Source organism: Pavona decussata, unplaced genomic scaffold (assembly GCF_977016875.1).
Source record: "Pavona decussata unplaced genomic scaffold, jaPavDecu1.1 SCAFFOLD_51, whole genome shotgun sequence".
Taxonomy (NCBI): Eukaryota; Metazoa; Cnidaria; class Anthozoa; order Scleractinia; family Agariciidae; genus Pavona; species Pavona decussata.
Window position 1 is genome coordinate 1,119,225 of NW_028145473.1, and position 18,104 is coordinate 1,137,328.

General features: G+C 37.6%; 1 protein-coding gene across 1 annotated transcript in view; it reads right to left on the minus strand.

Moving 5' to 3' along the window:
- Positions 1–18,104, minus strand: part of LOC146480994 (uncharacterized) — a 99,852-nt gene that overhangs the window by 21,597 nt on the left and 60,151 nt on the right. The window contains exons 2-7 of the mRNA XM_085108685.1: positions 14,039–14,110; positions 13,632–13,703; positions 12,268–12,339; positions 5,949–6,020; positions 4,175–4,246; positions 3,564–3,635 (exon numbers count right to left, since the gene is read on the minus strand). The gene's annotated coding sequence lies outside the window, so the exon portion shown is untranslated. The remainder of the gene's footprint in view (positions 1–3,563; positions 3,636–4,174; positions 4,247–5,948; positions 6,021–12,267; positions 12,340–13,631; positions 13,704–14,038; positions 14,111–18,104) is intronic.

An 18,104-nucleotide genomic window follows, 5' to 3' on the forward strand; every position in this document is an offset into this window, starting at 1 on the left:
TTAATTCCAGGGTTCCGAGATTCGGACCCTTGGTTCAACTAAATCCACAGAAAATGCGTTTTTAACTCGTGAATGCGCGTGCGCAATGAACGAGTTATAGCGATAGGTGACTTTTGACTTGGTCGGTCGGTCGGTCGGTCGGTCGGTTTTGTCGTTAACTTTCGGGCGTGCGCAGTGAATGAGTTTTAAATTCAATTAGTGGAAAAAAACACGCGAACATTTATTGTTCACGGCGCATCAGGAAATTCTTATTCAATATGTAGAGAATAATTTGACGATCATTCAGTGCAAGAATGGAGATTTTTCGTTCAATCTGAGCAAAGTTACAAGTTTTTTTTAGTTTTTCAGAAAGTCCGGGGTCGTAAACTCAATTAGTGAAAAAAAAAACGTGAAAATTTTTTTTCACGACGCGTCAAAATTTTCTCATTCATTCTGTAGAGAATAATTTGACAATCATTTTAGTGTAAGAATTGAGATTTTTCGTTGAATCTGAGCAAAGTTATAGGTTTTTTCGTTTTTTTCTACAAAGTGCGGTTTCTTTTAAGAATTAAAAATAATTTAATTTAGAAATAATTTAATTAAAAAATAATTTAATTTGTCAGTTTTCACGCGAAAGTGGAACGTGCCATGTCACGCATCATTGACGTCATAAACAAAATTATGCAAATGAACACTTTAAGATCTTGTCAGCTTTCATAGAGGTTTCAAAGGGAAAAAATGTTTCATTTTCGAAATTTACAACTGGTAATTTATGGGAAAGCAAAAGGACGCGGTCGATAAATAATTCTTATTTAGCAAGAGCTTGTCTTACTTCATTATTTTTACTTGACGATTGCGTGGACTGAACTCCAAAGGAAAAATTTCACGCATTTATGTCGGGCATGAAATGTAATGCGATACTTTGTTGAACATATTTCCCTTTGTGAGATCCGCTTGCCCTACAGTAATTTTGTAATTTTAATTCCCAAAAAAACTTCACTTGCCGGGCAAGTGATGGTCAGAATCCACTAGCCCGATCGCAAAATCCAGTAGCCCCGGACTATCGGGGACACGAATTTGCATGACGTAGCTGCACACGGCGTGCTTCTATGAACTTTGAAAAAAAAAAAGACACGTGATTTTTTTTTTTAAATCGGCGCATCAAAATAATCTTATTAAATCTGTAGAGAACAGTTTGACAATCATTTTTATAGTACAAGAATGGTTATTTTTCGTTACATAATCGGGCAAAGATATAATTTCTTTTAGCTTTCAAGGAAGTTTCCGTAGCCGTCTAAATTTCAATTACTATGTGTCATCTGCATTCACGAGTTGGCTCACAGGAGCCTTTGATTAAAAATAATTCACTTTAATTCCAGGGGTCCGAAATTCGGACCCTTGGTTCAACTAAATCCGCAGAATATGCGTTTTTAAGAATAATCCACTTTCATTCCAGGGGTCCGCAATTCGGACCCTTGGTTCAACTAAATCCGCAGAAAATGCGTTTTTAAAAACAATTCACTTTAAGTCTAGGGGTCCGAAATTCGGACCCTTGGTTCAACTAAATCCGCAGAAAATGCGTTTTTAAAAACAATTCACTTTAAGTCTAGGGGTCCGAAATTCGCACCCTTGCTTCAATAAATACTTTAAAAAAAATCTATTGTAAACATTAAAATCAAAACGCTGCAACTCCGAAGATAGGATAATTGCCTTAAGCGAAACCTCAAATCTCTCTTAAATGACTTGTGCTTACGGTAAAAATTGAGGTTATTGCTATCCGTCAACAAAATTGCAAGGTTACTTGTCACACTATTTATCTAAGTAGTGATTTCATCGAAGGAGAATTATGGATGACATTTGTAGGGGACACTGTTTGGTGATGGCCTAAATTCTGAACAAAGGAGACATTTCATTTTTACTGAGAATGTCAACTTAATTTCTCCGACCTCTAAACAGCTGCTCTAAGCTGTTTACATCAGTTGAATTCTTTTCTTCCATTCAGACTTGTCTTTGACAGATGACAACAGCGGGTGTCTTATTTAACCACCTTCTCTGCATGTTAGTGCACTGGAACGTATTTCCCTCCATTTCGTAAAGAAAGAAAAAGAGAAAGAACGTATTAAAAGCTTTATTCCAAAGTTAAATGTAACATGGACGAGGACAAATTCTCTTAAACCCGATCGATAGCAGAAATAACAGGCACAAACCGCTAAATGTCCAGCAATACAAAACTAGGCCGAGTCTAGGCTCCGTTATAAAAACATCCAAGTATTTTGAATCTATTTGAAGCTGTTTAACGTATAGCAAAGACAACTGAATACTCTTTTCAACTTGAAAAGTTATACATACCAGAAGAAACATAGCCATTTCTCCCGTTCGTAACGGACTTGAATCTTGAACGCTGCTATCACTAGTCTATCGGTATGCTATTGTCCATCCCAGCACGTACATGACGGCTCCATGCACTGTCCATGCTCCTTCCCAAATCTGGCCGTCTAAATTCAAATAAACTCTGTCTTTCGCTTTCACTTTTTCGTTGAATTCCATGCTATTGGAAACTCCAAATTGTATTACTTGAGTTGATGAGAATGCAGGTCAAAACGTAACGACCACGCTACAAAAGTAAATGAATGGCCTTTGTAATAGCAACGATCTGACCGCCAAAAATGACCACAATGTAACGTTTATTACACGGCACTGCGTTTTTTACACGATTATAGCTAAGTCCGAAAGTATGGAAGCTTGGTTTCTGTATAAATTTAGCATTGTATTTTGCAAGTTTTTAGCGAATTGAAGAGTGGTTTCTGAGTGAATGCAGTATTGCATCAGTTTTGCATGATTAAAGCGTACTGAAAACCAAGGGTCCGAATTTCGGACCCTTGGTTTCTGGGTGAAAGTAGTATTGCATCAGTTTTGCATGATTTAAGGGAACCGAAAACCAAGGGTCCGAATTTCGGACCCTTGGTTTCTGAGTGAATACAGAACCATCATATCTGAAAGCAAGGGTCAGTTAGAATCTTAATTCCTGGGGCACAAATTTAGCTATCCGCTGAAATCGAGAAACTTGCCATGCACAAAAATTACAATTTTTGTCTGTCCGCCAGTTTTAAGAAGTAGAACTAACAAGAATAAGATGAAAAATTGCGTTCCTCAAAAATAGGAAAAACTAAGATATACTTTTAGTCTTGAAATTACACCAAAAACGTGAGATAACTTTAGTTTTTTTAAGACACGAAATGAACATTACGATATTTTACGACAAAATTATAGTTTGTGCAGACTAATTCCGAAGAAAAAGGTCTATAATATATATTCTCGCGGAATTTTCGATTCTGGAAAAACTGAAAATAGTTTGGAAAGCGTTATAAGATAATAAACGCCCACCATTTACTGAGATCAGTCAAACACGATGGCTTTATAAAAGCTAGGTCTTTACAACACGTCTTGAAAATAACTTGGGGGGCAGTTCATTGTCTAAATGTAAGGAAATCGCCAATTATCTTTTCTTTTCACAATATATGACGATCTTTTTTAATGAACAAACAATTGAAATTTGTTAATTAACCAGTTGACTTTATGCTTACACTGATAAATCTCCGTACGGAACGGTGAAGGCCTGTGATCCAATAGTCTTGATAGGGTTATCTGAAAGTAGTCTAGTAAAAATAGATATAAAAATATATATTGAATACACCTGCTCCGCTTTTACTTTCCAGTTTTTAGTGTTACGATTCCCTGATGTTGAGGATAATAATCACAGAGAGAAATGACGAGCACTATAGTTTATATACATCCCTTAGTTTGGAAGTTTACACCAGTGTTACTCCATCTATTAATGATATAGTTTGCTATGGGTTTCCAAATGTCCCTGTTGTTACAGCAACCAACTTGTTGTGCGGAAAGTCTCCCGAACTCAACTCCTGTAAGGTATTCAGATTTTACGTTACATTCAGTTGGTCTAAGTTCAATTATTGTACTCCGTTTTAGCGTATATAGCTAAATGTAGTTCAAAATTATTGATGATACGTAATCATTAGCTATCCATATCCCCCTATTTACGACTCTGTCACCTTTATTGTTCATTTAGATAGTCACTGGTGACTTGTTAAACCGTTTATATGCAGCACGACTGTAAGCAAAATATGTAAATATTTAAAAGGACCAACCGAATATTCCTTCAGTAGGTTATACGTACATTCTTTCGAGTCTCTTTAGATTCTTGAAAACCTGCTCAGGAATTTCTTGGACGTCGTTGTTAGCAAGCGATCTAAAAGAAGGTTAAAATTTGGCGTAAACCAGAGACACATACTGGATTTTATGCGCCCCTTATAGTTATAGGTGAAAATCGCCGTCATACAGGCGATTTTTAAAGAGTCGCCAGCAAACACCTAGTAAAATTTCTCTACGATTTAAACCAATATCCGAAATTTGATTTCACTGCCGTTTGTGGCAAACTAAGCTCGCCACAAGTTTTATTTTAATATGAAAAATGATATGTATCAAGATCTGCTTAATTATTCATTTTAAGGACCTTTATAGCAGTTAGAAGTTAATATTTAGTTCATTATTAATTCTATAATATATATATATATTTAGTCAAGCCTAAAAGCGGAGCTCAACAATTCCTTTTTAAATTGCATTTATAGAAGGCCTGGGCCCAATAACATCTCTTTCTCTGTCTGTTTTTGATGATCGAGAAAAACCGGTTTGCGAAAAGTCTGCGCGCGCTACTTGCACCGTCACTCTCTAGTCTTACGTAGGCCTCAGAAAAAGAGGCTAGACTAACTATAAAACAGACTTCAAATATATCATTAGCGTAACAAATGGAAAAAATGTAATATTTGGAAGCAAGCATGACAGAAATAAACTAAACAACGGTCTTTGGAAAATTCGCACAAACAAGCGAGTAAATGTTTTGCTTTTGATGAAAATGAAATCACACTTTAATTTTACATCCGCTTTTAAAGAATGTTCTGTGCAAAGACTTTCAGTGAAAAATATTCACACGTCTTACTCTTTGCCCTTATATTCTATTGTTTTAAGGTATTCCTGTTTGTTTTCCGTCACGATTGTCACAAATAAATGCTTAAATTAGAAATCACAATATGCGAGACAGACGTGTCAGTCGTGTATACCAACGAAACAGTGTTGCGAGACTATTTTAGCTAAAAATCAAATTTTGTTAAATGAAGCAAAATGGGACGAGATTAGAAAATAAATTCCAAGGGAAATATTGACCATGGACCGAAAAAAGGAGCTCAAAAGGCTGCTCTGAAATTAGCAGTATTGAGTTAAACGTCGTGTCAACCCTGCATGAAAAACAATATCTTGCAAAACAGCAAACCAGCCAAGTTTTTTGTCAACAAAATCACATGAGTAAGCGCCTCTTTGGACACTAACCATCCCGTTCGTTTTACCATGTTAAGTGTTCGAAAAGTTTCACTTCAAGAAGAAAAATTCAACGTTTCGTCGCGCCAGATCGGAGTAAAATGATTTCACTTCAAGATTCGGCTGGAATTAGCTATAAGGCTGTTTACGATGTGCCGCCTATTAAAGAGTTGATTTGTTTCTCCCACCACTAGTCGGCTTGCTCTTTCTCCCGCTGTTGGTAACATAAATTGACTTGTATTTTGTTGTCTTCAACATTTGTTTTTGTTTTTCTTTAAACGCAGTTGGCGATACAACTTCCCACCAAACAAACGCGTACAGCAGCACAGCCTCGCATACTTGACTGTGCCATTCGCATTGGTTTTGCTATGGTGCTACGTACGGATGGTCGGACGGAAATTTCTGGCATCGATGCACAATAGCAAGAGTTTGTAGGTCAGATCTTCACTTAGAAGAACGATACGTGTTCGTATCAAATACACATTAAAGTACTCATAGAAGCCATTAATTAAAAAGAGGTGGTTCTACATGGAATCTCTGACCAGGAATGCTATTTTCGTCTTATTACATTTACTACTTACAAAGTTTTAAGACTCTTCAGGTTCTTAAAAGTTTGTGCATCGATCTTCTGGAGCTGATTGTCATTAAGGAATCTGTAATTGAGAGGCTCAAATCAGTACATGTGTATTTCATTTAACCCTATCCAGACCGGGTTATGGGGGAGGGACATTCTGCTCGCGGCGAATTGAACCTGAATACTTTTTTAATATCTGAGCAAACGGCCTTAAACTTAAGAACTTTTTAGGAAATTCATCTGGAAACAAGTTGATGTCATCGGTAACTGTTCACTGACTTTGATGTTTCCATGGCAACCAACTTTTGACAGCCCGTTTTTTTCAGAAAATGGAAAATCTCCATATAAAATGAAGGAAAGTCAGTTTTCTTTCTGTAACTTTCATGTTTTTAGCTCATATTCGTGTCCTTGGTTCCGATAAATTTTCGCTTAATGTTTGCGCTTTCCTGAAGTCTTGGAGAAATCCAGAAATTCAAGATGGCAGCTAATTGAAAATCATGATGTCAATACAACGTTATATGAAGTCATCACAACCCGTTGCGGACGTCAAAAGAAACATCTTAGGGTGTTCTATCTCTCCTCCGAGTCTCATCATCATAGCTTTTGTACTTGGGAAATTATAGCCGAGGCGGAATCCGCCCACCACCCCCCCCCCCCCCCCCCCTCCTCCTGAGCCAGCCCCAGAAGTACAAATATAGGCCCGGTCAAGATAGGGATAAGTTAAAAACCACGTAAAGTGAAATCGAGTGGGGCCATTTTGCAGCTGATTGGCTGACATATAATTCACGTTCCAGCAACACCATCCCGATCCTGATAACCAGTATTATACTTAGTTGCTCACCAAACTTGTCTGATTACGAGAAAATCACGACTCGTTAATGGGATTTAAAGATAATTAAGGTAAGCGGTGGTTATCCGCGACTTTTCAAAAATAACTGTTAACATCCATGTCACTAAAGGTAACAAAGGGGAGCGAACATTGAAAATTTCCAAGTTACTCAACAACTATCAGAACCTTGCATTGATTGTATAACCAGTTATTTTTCAACACATTGTGACACTGCCCAAATATGGTCATGTTGAACTCAATATATGTCGTCCGCACACAACAGATATTCTGCGATATACGTAGTTTTCGTGAGTCGGGGAGAAAAATGGCAGAGCGCTTTCAAAAAGTATGAACGACCTCGCAAGATCACCAATTTATTAATAACGCTGTTTTATGCTGAACACATAAAAGACAACCAAGGTTGCTGTTAAGAATAAATTTTCAATGGTTCGTGCAAAAACTTTTACTGCTTACCTAGCTTTCTGTTTGTGAACGGGCAAATTACAGTTCAACAAAAACGTTTAATATATTTTTCGCTAGACTTTTGGATTGTCCCGTATTCTAGGGCTCAGAAATTACAAACAGTACATGCATTTCCTTAGATTGGTTCTTGTAACCGTTAAACAGAGATCTCGACTCGTCTGGAAAAAATGGAGAAAACCACCTGAGAAAATCCGAGCTCCCACTGAAGTGCCTCGAGAAAGTTTGGCTTTCTGGCAGACAAAACGATAGACGGAGTCGACGGAGTACAAAGTAATTATTCTCAGAAGCATCAGAGCCGCTTGAAAAAACCGTTTAGTTTCATAAAAGATCCAGAGTTCTTGCAAGGAACAAGGCACTAGATGCGTTTGTCAAAACACTGAGGAAAGATCGTGAAATTGCTTGCGTTGTAAACAAAGAAACACTCACCCGAGAAATCGTTGAAAAGATTTTCTAGTCTGTTAAGCTCGGCCCGGCTCACCACCAAATCCTTCGCAGCATCAAAATACAGTTTGGTTTTAGCTTTTGAGGCTACAAATTTGTGGAAAATTTTGTCGGAGCGATTGGCGCGCTAGACGAGTACTCAAGTTTTTAATTTGATGCAAAACGCCCTCGATTTCATTCAAACTTGAACAAAGCTGCCACTTTTATTCATGCCGGTCCGCGAGCGGGAAAACGTTACAAGTTTAATTTTTTTGGCAAAAAAAAGATCGCCTCCAGTTGTTCTGCTATAAACCTGTGCTTTGTTATCAATGTGTTGAATAATGAAACAATTATGCTGCTCAATCGTGTGGAATATCGCCTGATTTTAGCCAACTCGGCCTACGGCCTCGTCGGCTAAGTATCAGGCGATATTTCGCGCGATTTTGCAGGATAATTGTTAAATAGTGCCGTCAGGTGGGTAGTTAAAGGAAGTGGCGAAGAGAGCAAACAGTTAAGCCTTTACTGTTTAGCTCTACACTGCGAGTGGGCTCTTATTTCGCTAAGAGATATTCACATGCGGATATTAGAGCGTGTGAAACATGAGACTCAAAATTCTGCAAGGCTGATCGGACTGCGTAGAAACTAAACACGACAGCGACATGATAGTGACCAAACCGAGAATGCGGCAACCGTGGACAGCTGTTTCGTGTTGGTTGGCTCTCGTCAGCACGGTGTAGCAAAGCAAAAGTTAGAACAACCAACGCAAGTCCAGTGGTCTACCAAATGCACGTGGTAGTGATTTTGGATGGGCCCAAATGCAGACATCCGTCCACGTCATAGCACATGACTACGAACAATGAACAAAAACAGTAAAATATCACGTCGCTGTTGCAATAAGTTAAATGAGAAAAGCAAAACTTTCCTTCACAAGTACATGGCCAAACCATGTCAAAAAAACTACAGCATATCGGATTAAAAATATCTATGATCCAAAACACGAGAATACGCTCAAAAATCGCTTCCTACTGATAGACCCGAACCACGTGAGGCGATGTTAACGTGCCCTGGAGTGTCGCGCCAGAGAAATGTAGTCCATTCATAGATTACAGTAACTACGGCGGTGAGGGGAACGAAAACGTCACCAAAAAGGTTTGATTGCCAAAACGATCATCTTTACGGCTTTTTTTTGGAAGAACATTCCTAAATCGGTAAAAGTTTCTTTCCTCGGTCTTGTGGTTAAAAAGCAGAACGAGTTTTGGACAAACAGAGGTCAAGGGAACGCTTTTGGTTGTCAACTATTTTGCGTCTTGTCTGTGTTTTTAGCCGATTCAAACTCAAAACCTTTCCAGATAATAAAATAATAAAAACTTAACAACAATTTGGAGGGGAAAAGAGAATTAATCGAATATGTAGAAACCGCGGAAGACCGAACAGAACAAGAAAGTGAGTTCGATTAAGTAATTTGGTATCAAAAATCGTTTGTATTTTTTCCGTCAAGTACGAAAATTCTACTCCCCACCCAACTCGCTATATGTCACGCAACAGCTAATGACAATACAAAGGCAAGGCTTATGTACTTGTCGGAAAACACGCCGCTGCACTATTTCGAAATTATACGGACTTGATCAATTTGTCTAATGTGGCTGACGTGTGTTCTAGTTCAGAGAGTAAAAGGAAAATTTACTGACCTATGCCCACTTTCATCTTAACCTAACTAGCACCATAACTCCGCGACTACTAAAGCTATGCCAATAACACTTGGCCTATAAATAGTACGTCTGAAGATGTTTTCTTTGAGGTCAGCAACGAGAAGTAATGATGTGATATTACGTGATCATTATGTCAGTATTACCAAATGGCGGCCATCTGTATTTCTGTATTTTCCGAACCTTCAGGAAAGACGAATATTGAACGAAAAGTAACCAAAGCCACTGAAAGAATACTAATATGAGTTAAAAACATAAAAGTTACGGAAAAAAGTAATTTTATTCATTGAATTAAGCGGTTTTTCTATTTTCTTTTGACCTCTCGATAATTATTTTCCATGGTTACTTCAGAGTTAAATTTCAGAAAATACTTCATGGGTTATGGCGTTTGTGTTTGCGTAAAGTTATTGAGAATCAAAGTCGCCGTAGGCAGAATCCGGGCCTTTATTAATGCGCACCCTCCGGTTTACATAAGGTTAAAATGGTCACTTCGTCACGGCAGTGATTGGAAAGAGTCTAAATGGCATGGAGAAAGAACATAGTTTTGCAAATCAAACCCTTGTTTGTTTTGTTCTCGTTCCTGTCGGCTTAATGGTTTCGCAATATATCTCAAATCAATAAATGTAAATATATGAAACATATATTTTGAACTGCGGATGAAAGATCAAATAGAAGAAAGATCCTCGCAGTTACTACGCAACAGTTGCGTAGCTCTGCGAGGATCTTTCTTCTATTCGATCTTTCATCCGCAGTTCAAAATATATTGTTCATATATTTTCATTTATTTATTCATCCTTCACGGGTATATTACGAACTCACAACATGACCAGCTCCCAGTTGGCTTGATAGCTCAGTTGGTAGAGCACTGCACCGGCATCGCAGAGGTCATAGGTTCGAATTCCGTTCAGGCCTGAATTTTTTTCAGCCTTTCTTTTCGCAACTGCTTAAGTTGCGTAGCAACTGCGAGGATCTTTCTTTGATATCTCAAATCAGTCGCAACCCCTGAATGATGCAAACTTCTTCACGTAGCGTGTCTCCTAGCTCGAGTGTTTCGCTGGCTCAAATTATCCCAGAGAGTAGTAAGAGACTACTTAAAGTGTAAAACAACAAGAAAGGCTTAATGTTACGTCTATTTGTTGTCCTCGTTACTTCCTTCGCCTACTAACCAGCCATCACTATCTTGGCATAGAGTCACTGCCAGGTTCTTAAAGTGGTTGAGACACTTGGGAATAATCAGTTATTGCTCATCTTTGGTACCTCTGGTGACAATGGATGTCAATATATTTTGAAATTCGTAAAATATGCGTGTTTCTTTACCACTTACTACAACATTCTTCTCTGGTCATGATCATCTCATTTCTCATTTATAATTTTTCATTTCTATTTTGCCATTTTCATTTTTAATTACCCATTCCCCGTTTTATTAACTACCAAGCGTTTTTACACGGTAAACTGCTTTTCCCCCCCAATTTTAATAGTATTTTCCGTCGCGTGCAAAACCGCAATGTTCCCTTTAATAAAAAAAAAAAAACACTTTAATGATGAAAAAGGCCCAATTAGGAAAAAAATAGCGGTTTTGTAATTTAGAGATTAAACGTCTGTGATGACTTCGTCCGAAGAGTTTGTAGTCATTTACAGCATATAAGTGCCAATATTACACATTCAAAAAGAAACAATACCGTGAGTTTTTGACGAGTGGACATTTGTGCTCATGCTCCTCCCGAATATCTTAGCAAATCTCATAACTTCTCAAACTCATTAAACATTCATTAAGAGAAAACAAAAGAAAATCACTACTGTGACCGTGGTTTGGCTATGTGTTTCTAATAACCTTAAAATTTTGCCAACATTAGCCTTGAATTTCTCCAAGAATTATTGATCCTTTGAGAAGCCATATCAAACACACAAAGGTGTGTTTCATCAGATATCCAAACACCTCGAAGTCGTTTAGAAAATGTTGGCTGCGCCTCGTTTTTTCAACCTACTTCTCAGTGTTTGGATATCTGATGAAACATGCTTGCTCTTGTTTGATATATTACTTCACAAATTCAAAATGTTTTAGGAGTCACACTTTGTGAGTCTATTATTACGTCATTGGATCCACACAGCCGCCATCTTGGATCTCCTTCCTTCAATTTTACAATTTCTTAGAAACCTCCTAAAAAATTTAAATTAACTTTGAAAAATAGAAATATATAAAGTAATTCTGAATTTATATAGAAATATTAACGAAGCTAGAGTACATATCATTCTTCTTTAGATGAAGGTCTAAAACTCTCATTTTGGAAACAATCTCCATCAAAATCGTGTTGCCATAGAAAATTACGTCACGTGAGCAATCAAATGCCATGTTCGATTGTGGGAAAATAATAATATAATGATTATGATTAACCTTCCAAGTCAATAGGGAAACGGAGATCGGTAAATGGATTCATCTCCATGGGTATACAAATTTCTGACTGGACAAGAAAGCAAACGACGCAACACTTTATTACAAGCAAGGACACGAGCATGCTTCCCCTAATACAAACTACTGCCATGCGCGGAATACCGCTATGACAGCGCATATTTCTCCTACGAAGAAAATGACTTCTTGGGTAGAAAAGTTACATTGCAGTTTTACAAAACTCTGAAACAAAAACACGAAAAACAAAATTCGGTGACATTACACCTTGCATGACGGGAGAAAACTAAGTGTGACTGTAGAACACTTTTGTGGTAACAAATACAGCAACCTGTAGGAGGAAACTGTGGCAAAGTAAAAAATTTAGCAGCTTGTCATTGGGCGTCTTGCGCTTCCGCATTTCACTGACATATTAATTAATGCTCCGAATGTTTGCATGAAATCTTATGATACTTTATGATATTAAAAAAGATTGTGTACTTACAGATGCGTAAGACTTCCAAGTTTGGCGAAGGCATCATTTGAAATGGAGGAAATTAAATTTTTTTGAAGAAATCTGAAGTTAAGCAGAACATTTATTAGCTTGCTATAAATATTGGCACGTAACCCTTTTCTCGCAAATCACTTAATAAAAGAATTCTTCAGCAATATCTGCGACCAACATTCGATACTGCTGTATAAATCTTCTAGATCATTTTCCATGTCTGCATTATCTTCGCAAGTTAAAATTGTGGCTAACTGTTCTCGTGCACAAAAGTAAGCGGCTTTGAAGGGGGCGTATGGGGACTCAATAAACTTCAGAGACTCCACTGGGAGGTTCAATCTTCCGCAGGGAGGTTCAACCTTACAAGGCTTAACCCAGCCTGCTTCTACCGTAATTACAACCTTTTATATGCATAAAAGACAAAAAAATACTCTTTCTCATACGTCCAAAATATGCCAGGGGAGGAGGAGTGTTCATCGGCTATTGGTAGATTAATATTTTCCAAACCTATCTTCAAAGAATTTCTCCTAAGTTTTTGTTGCCTAATGTCTTCCACTAGTACTTAAATTCAGTTGTTAACCTTTCGCTTCATTGTCACGGCCCTTCGAAATGCTAAAAATTCAATTCCACTACGCTTTCGTATAATAGAAAAGTAAAAAAAAAAAAAACCCTTTTAAGCGGATCCTCCTTGTAGAGTCCGCTAAATGAGGTACTGCCCAACCCCCAAAACCCAACCCTACTTTCATCCATTTTCCATATTGTCCCACTGATACCGACCGTCGTTTACGATTTATCGTCCGTACTTTTGGCACCGCGAATCTCATTATAGAGATTTAGGATAGCGATTGCGTTTATGACTGCTTGGATAACAAGTCCAAGAAGAGAATAGTGCTCAATAATTCTGGCCTTTGATACTAATATAAAACTACTCAGTTTTTCAGAGAAACTAAAAACAGCAAACGGCAAATCTACGATAAACATGACCGCATGGTCATTTCTTTCGTTTGCCGTTTGCGCTAACGTAATTCTAAATCTCTCTTTTATCATACCGTTGCAATGTGAGCAAAATTTAATACGTATAAACAGCGTGATGAGCTCATCAATCTTATTGCCAAAATTTTATGTCCACAATATTCGTTGCTGACAATTTCATTCCTGTACAACGGCAATTACCCGTTGGACTTTCTTTACTTCCAGTATTGCCCAATGTGACATTTTTTGGTTTCTAAAATACTGGCCTCGTTGGCATCTTCCGGTCACTAGTAAACCGGAGTACCTGCTTATCTACTTCTTAGACTCCGTGTTAGTTTTTACTCCCCTTGTCGTGAGAAAATGAATATAATGTCCATTCGTAAAATACTTACAAAAAGCGCAGGCGCGTAAGTTCAGCGAATACCTCATCTGATAGAGACGTTATGTTGTTGTAGTTTAAGCTTCTAAAAACAAAACAAAATAAAAAAACAACCACAAGAACTAAAACAACAATGCCAGAACAAAAGAAAATACTAAATTTCAATAATTATAATAAATTACAGTCTAAAACAAATAAACCATTTTTACGCAAAAAGTAACATTAGCTTATTTTGTTATAACGTCTTTTTCTCATTAAAAAGTGAAGGGAATGTAGACAAAAATGACGGCTGGCCTCGTTGGCATTTTCCTATCACTAGTAAACCTGAGAACCTCCTTTTTTCCTCCGTAGACTTCGTGTTAGTTTTTAGTACCCTAGTCATGACAAAATGAATATAATATTCATTCCTAAAATACTTACAAAAGTTGCAGGCTTGTAAGCTCAGCGAATAACTCATCTGATAGAGACGTTATTTTGTTGTGGTCTAAATATCTAAAAAGAAAAAGATAAAGAACAACAACCACAAGAACTAAAACAATAATGCTAAAACAGAAGAAAAGACTGAATAACTGACTAAATTTCAATAATTATAATAAATCACAGTGTAAAACGGACAAACCACTCTTACGCAAAAGGCAACATCAGCTTATTTTCTTTCAACGTCATTTTTCATTAGAAAGTAAAGGAAATTTAAACGAAAGATACGGCTGTCTCAATTGGTTTAACTGGAAAATTTTATGAGTATGTTTTAACAATCATAAAAATTATGGTTTGAATTTCTGATAAAACGATAAGGGTGATTTGGATGGAAGATACAGATGTTTCACTTACTTTAACTGGACATTTTATTTGATAATGTTTTAAGATAACAGACAAAACGATAATGTTATCAAGTCGCGTGAACAAGGACATGCCCTAACATGTTTCCATGGAAGCTTGGTGAGTTTTAACACCATATTAAAAACCAATCTGCATTATAAAAGGAGCCTTGACTTGGCCAAGCCCTAGTTATTTCTTTAAAGAAGTTGAATCGTCAATTATCGAATTGTCCGTGCAACAAGTTTATATGGTTTTAAAAACAACAGTGCGTGTGTTTTCTTCAGGAAGAAACAGTTTAACAAAATAACCAAAAAATTCAGTCAAATTATGTAGCCAGCTAGTCAAGAGTCAATCGCGGGTTACTTTTCGGTTAATATCGACCATTTCTCTACGATTGGGTAATGGCAAAAGAGCACAAAGTAATTTATTTGATCTTAGGAAATTTTGTTGTGATATTGATTAAAAAACCATAAAGGTACAGACGACCGGTTTTTAGGCACTTTGAGCATAATCGACGAGCTGTGCACCATATACTGGCAGGAAAAGCTACGTCGAATAGTTCAAAAAGTTCTGTTTAATGACATGGGGATAATCACTGCCATTAAGCCGGCCATTATCGTGCTAGAATTCGGATCTAATGACATCTGTGACCCACGAAGAAGCCCACAGTTAGTGGCACACCATGTTACGAAATATGAGGAAACGGAAGTTTAGTTTATCATCGTGTGCCAAGTTATACACAGAAAGAAACCTCCTTATTCATCTTTCAACGAAATCGCGAACAAATTTAATATGTACCTCAAACATGCTTTACGGGACGTCGAATACGCAAAATCATGGCGTCATCCAACAACATTGTGCACAAAGGCCTGTGCAAAATGTTTTTCGAGGTTCCAAATTGTACGCAATTAAAAAGTTACACCGTTAACACTGTGGAAGACATATTTTCCATTACTGATTTCCCTTATGCAAAGTTAAATGTTATGGTTTTGATGGCTTCAATTGACATATGCGTGTTATTGACACACTTATGTAATGTTTAAAACACGTGCTGCGAGTTTTTTGAACGGCTTAGTCAAAAACATTCCTGGAAAAGCTTATTTCAAGAGAGTTTATAAAAATGATACTTTTGTGAACGTTGGAAATTAGCAAACGAGAAAAACATTAAACACCGCATACTAATAAGGAGGAGGTTTTATTGGCTTTTAAATCCACTGCACGTGATGTTTTATGGACCATTTAATAGGTCATTGGGCTAATGAATTATTAAGAGCGGATGTCTGTAAATATCAACCAGAGGTGTGCAATAGCGAAAAATTCAAAATTCTGAAAAAAATTCACAACATAGCCCACGGGGAAACTATTGCAAGAAATACATGTTTTACTTCGATCCGATAATTATTTTTGATGTGAGGCTATGATCTTGAATTCACCGCTCCTGAACCGGGTTTTCGGTGTCTGACACCACATGTTGCGAAGACCTTGTTTTAAAAATCAAACCAGTTTTGTTCCAAACAAAAAACATCCAGTCTGATAAAGTACATAATTATGAACATCATGAATGGTATCTTACTCATCTGAAGTGAAAATTAAATATTTAGGAGATTTTTCAATATTTACAATTTTTTAAGCGATTTCTCGTGATGCCAAATTGACAAATTTGCAAGGCTAAAATCATCAACTGGTACATGGCGTTGAGGATAAAGATTTACACCACGTGAGAGAGCATCATTTCTTCTTATAAAATCCGCTTTCAAAACTATGGGCAACACAGAAAAAAATTTTTGAGGCCGCGAATTACAAGTAGTACTTTAGTGAAATTTGAGCTATTCTGTCACGGCATTCCGTTGCTAAAACTCAGATAAACACAACATGAAAACGTTTCAAGCAACAATGGTTTATTAATTCTTGCTACAGGGCACTGCCTGTGCATGACCTATGCTTGTAAGACTATTTTCCTTGGTTTTCTATCTTTAAGGGGCAGTGTGAAAAGATTTTAGCGGAGTTCAAAAGCCGTACACGGGTCAGCTTACGTTGTCAACCGGTCGCAACACTAGTAAATATGGAATAAAATGAAACCAGGACTTCTTTCATTCAATCTTACTTTGAAAAAAATGGAGCAAATAGCTAAGAGTGCTATATAATTCATACCTTTGAGCGGCCACACTGGATGTTTATGAAATATGGGACATCAGTATAGGAAACATCGTAACACCTTACTGGCCGTTTTATACATTTGGTCACAAAGATTGTGTTACATACATTTCACCGGTAGACCGCTGACCTTGCACTTACGTACGCCCTTGTCCACGGGATAGAAATCGATATTTCGTCCAGCTAGACCCTAAAGACAATTATATAATAAGTTCAAAGTGAGATTACGGTTTTGGGTTACCACAATTTTATCTGGTTGCGTCTACACTCGCGCAGTTGTTTTGATTTTTGATAAAGTTTTTCAAATTTCAGTCTAACGTAGCCTGCGAATACAGTCGCCTCTCATCGCCCTCGCCCCCGAGGGGCGTTTCGCGAGGCTACCATGAATGCTACTCAAGGAGAGTTAAAAGCAATGTGCCTGTCTAGTTCATCTGGATAAGACCCAATTTTCAATTTATTGTTCACACAAATTGTCTGTTGTATGATAGTTTTCATACGATAAAAGATAGTTCATCCATCAGTAATGGAATTTGAGCAGACAAAGTATGGTTTCTTTTGGCCTTAATGGGTCAAAGTAAGAACACGATCCAACAAGATCATGTTGCCTGAATATATGGTGCTATGCTAGAGTACTTGCGAAAGCCGACAGGCACTAATATCGAGGTCATCTTGTGGATAAGTCTAGATTGCACAAATGCGATGCCCCGATCTCCCTTCGTTTGCTTGAAATGATTAGCTGCCCAACTTGGTGGGACCGGCGCAGAATCGGTTTAGGCAGCGCCGTCTGATGCCATAAGCATCTCAATGTCTTGAGCAAATAGACCTGATTAGATGGCTGTCATCGATTTCGAAGATATCAAGGGAAATTTTGCCCTGAAGTTTAGTCAGTTAGTTTTGTCACTTTGTAGAACTGGCTTTACAGCCAAAGGAGCGTAAAAATAAAAAAATAAATAAATAACTTTTATTTACCCTCGGCAGTGTTTATAGCACAAGTGCTAGTGGGGCGAGCATTAAACTTCATAAAGAAATAATAGCGTAGCTGTGCCGTCCAGGCTGTGAAACCCTGGCCCTCTTTCTGACAAAAATTGCTTCCCCTACGCTCCTCCCTTATTCCTACTGACAATGTGCTGTGGTGGACTGTAGCAGGTGTGAGTCGTACTGCAGGAAATATTGAGGAAAATAGGGACGACAGTGGTGACGCAACCCCGTTTCTTACCCCGCCGCCTCCCCACTAAGCTCCCCATTCTTTACGTCAGGAAACTGTAACAGTGACAAAGCACAGGGCCAAATGACTTTAAAAAAAATCACTAAAAATCGTAAATGTGTGTGGATGTAATAACCAGTAATTCAAAATCAAATTGCAAGCGTTATTAAAGGTAATTCTTATTTAAGGTCAGGAGTTTTGCGTTACATTAATTCGATACCTGCTCTGCCTACGAGAAGCTCCGCCTCAGTTTTCAGTGTTCAGTCAGCAAATCCCGTGGCCCTTAGATAGTTTCGAATGTCTGTTGTA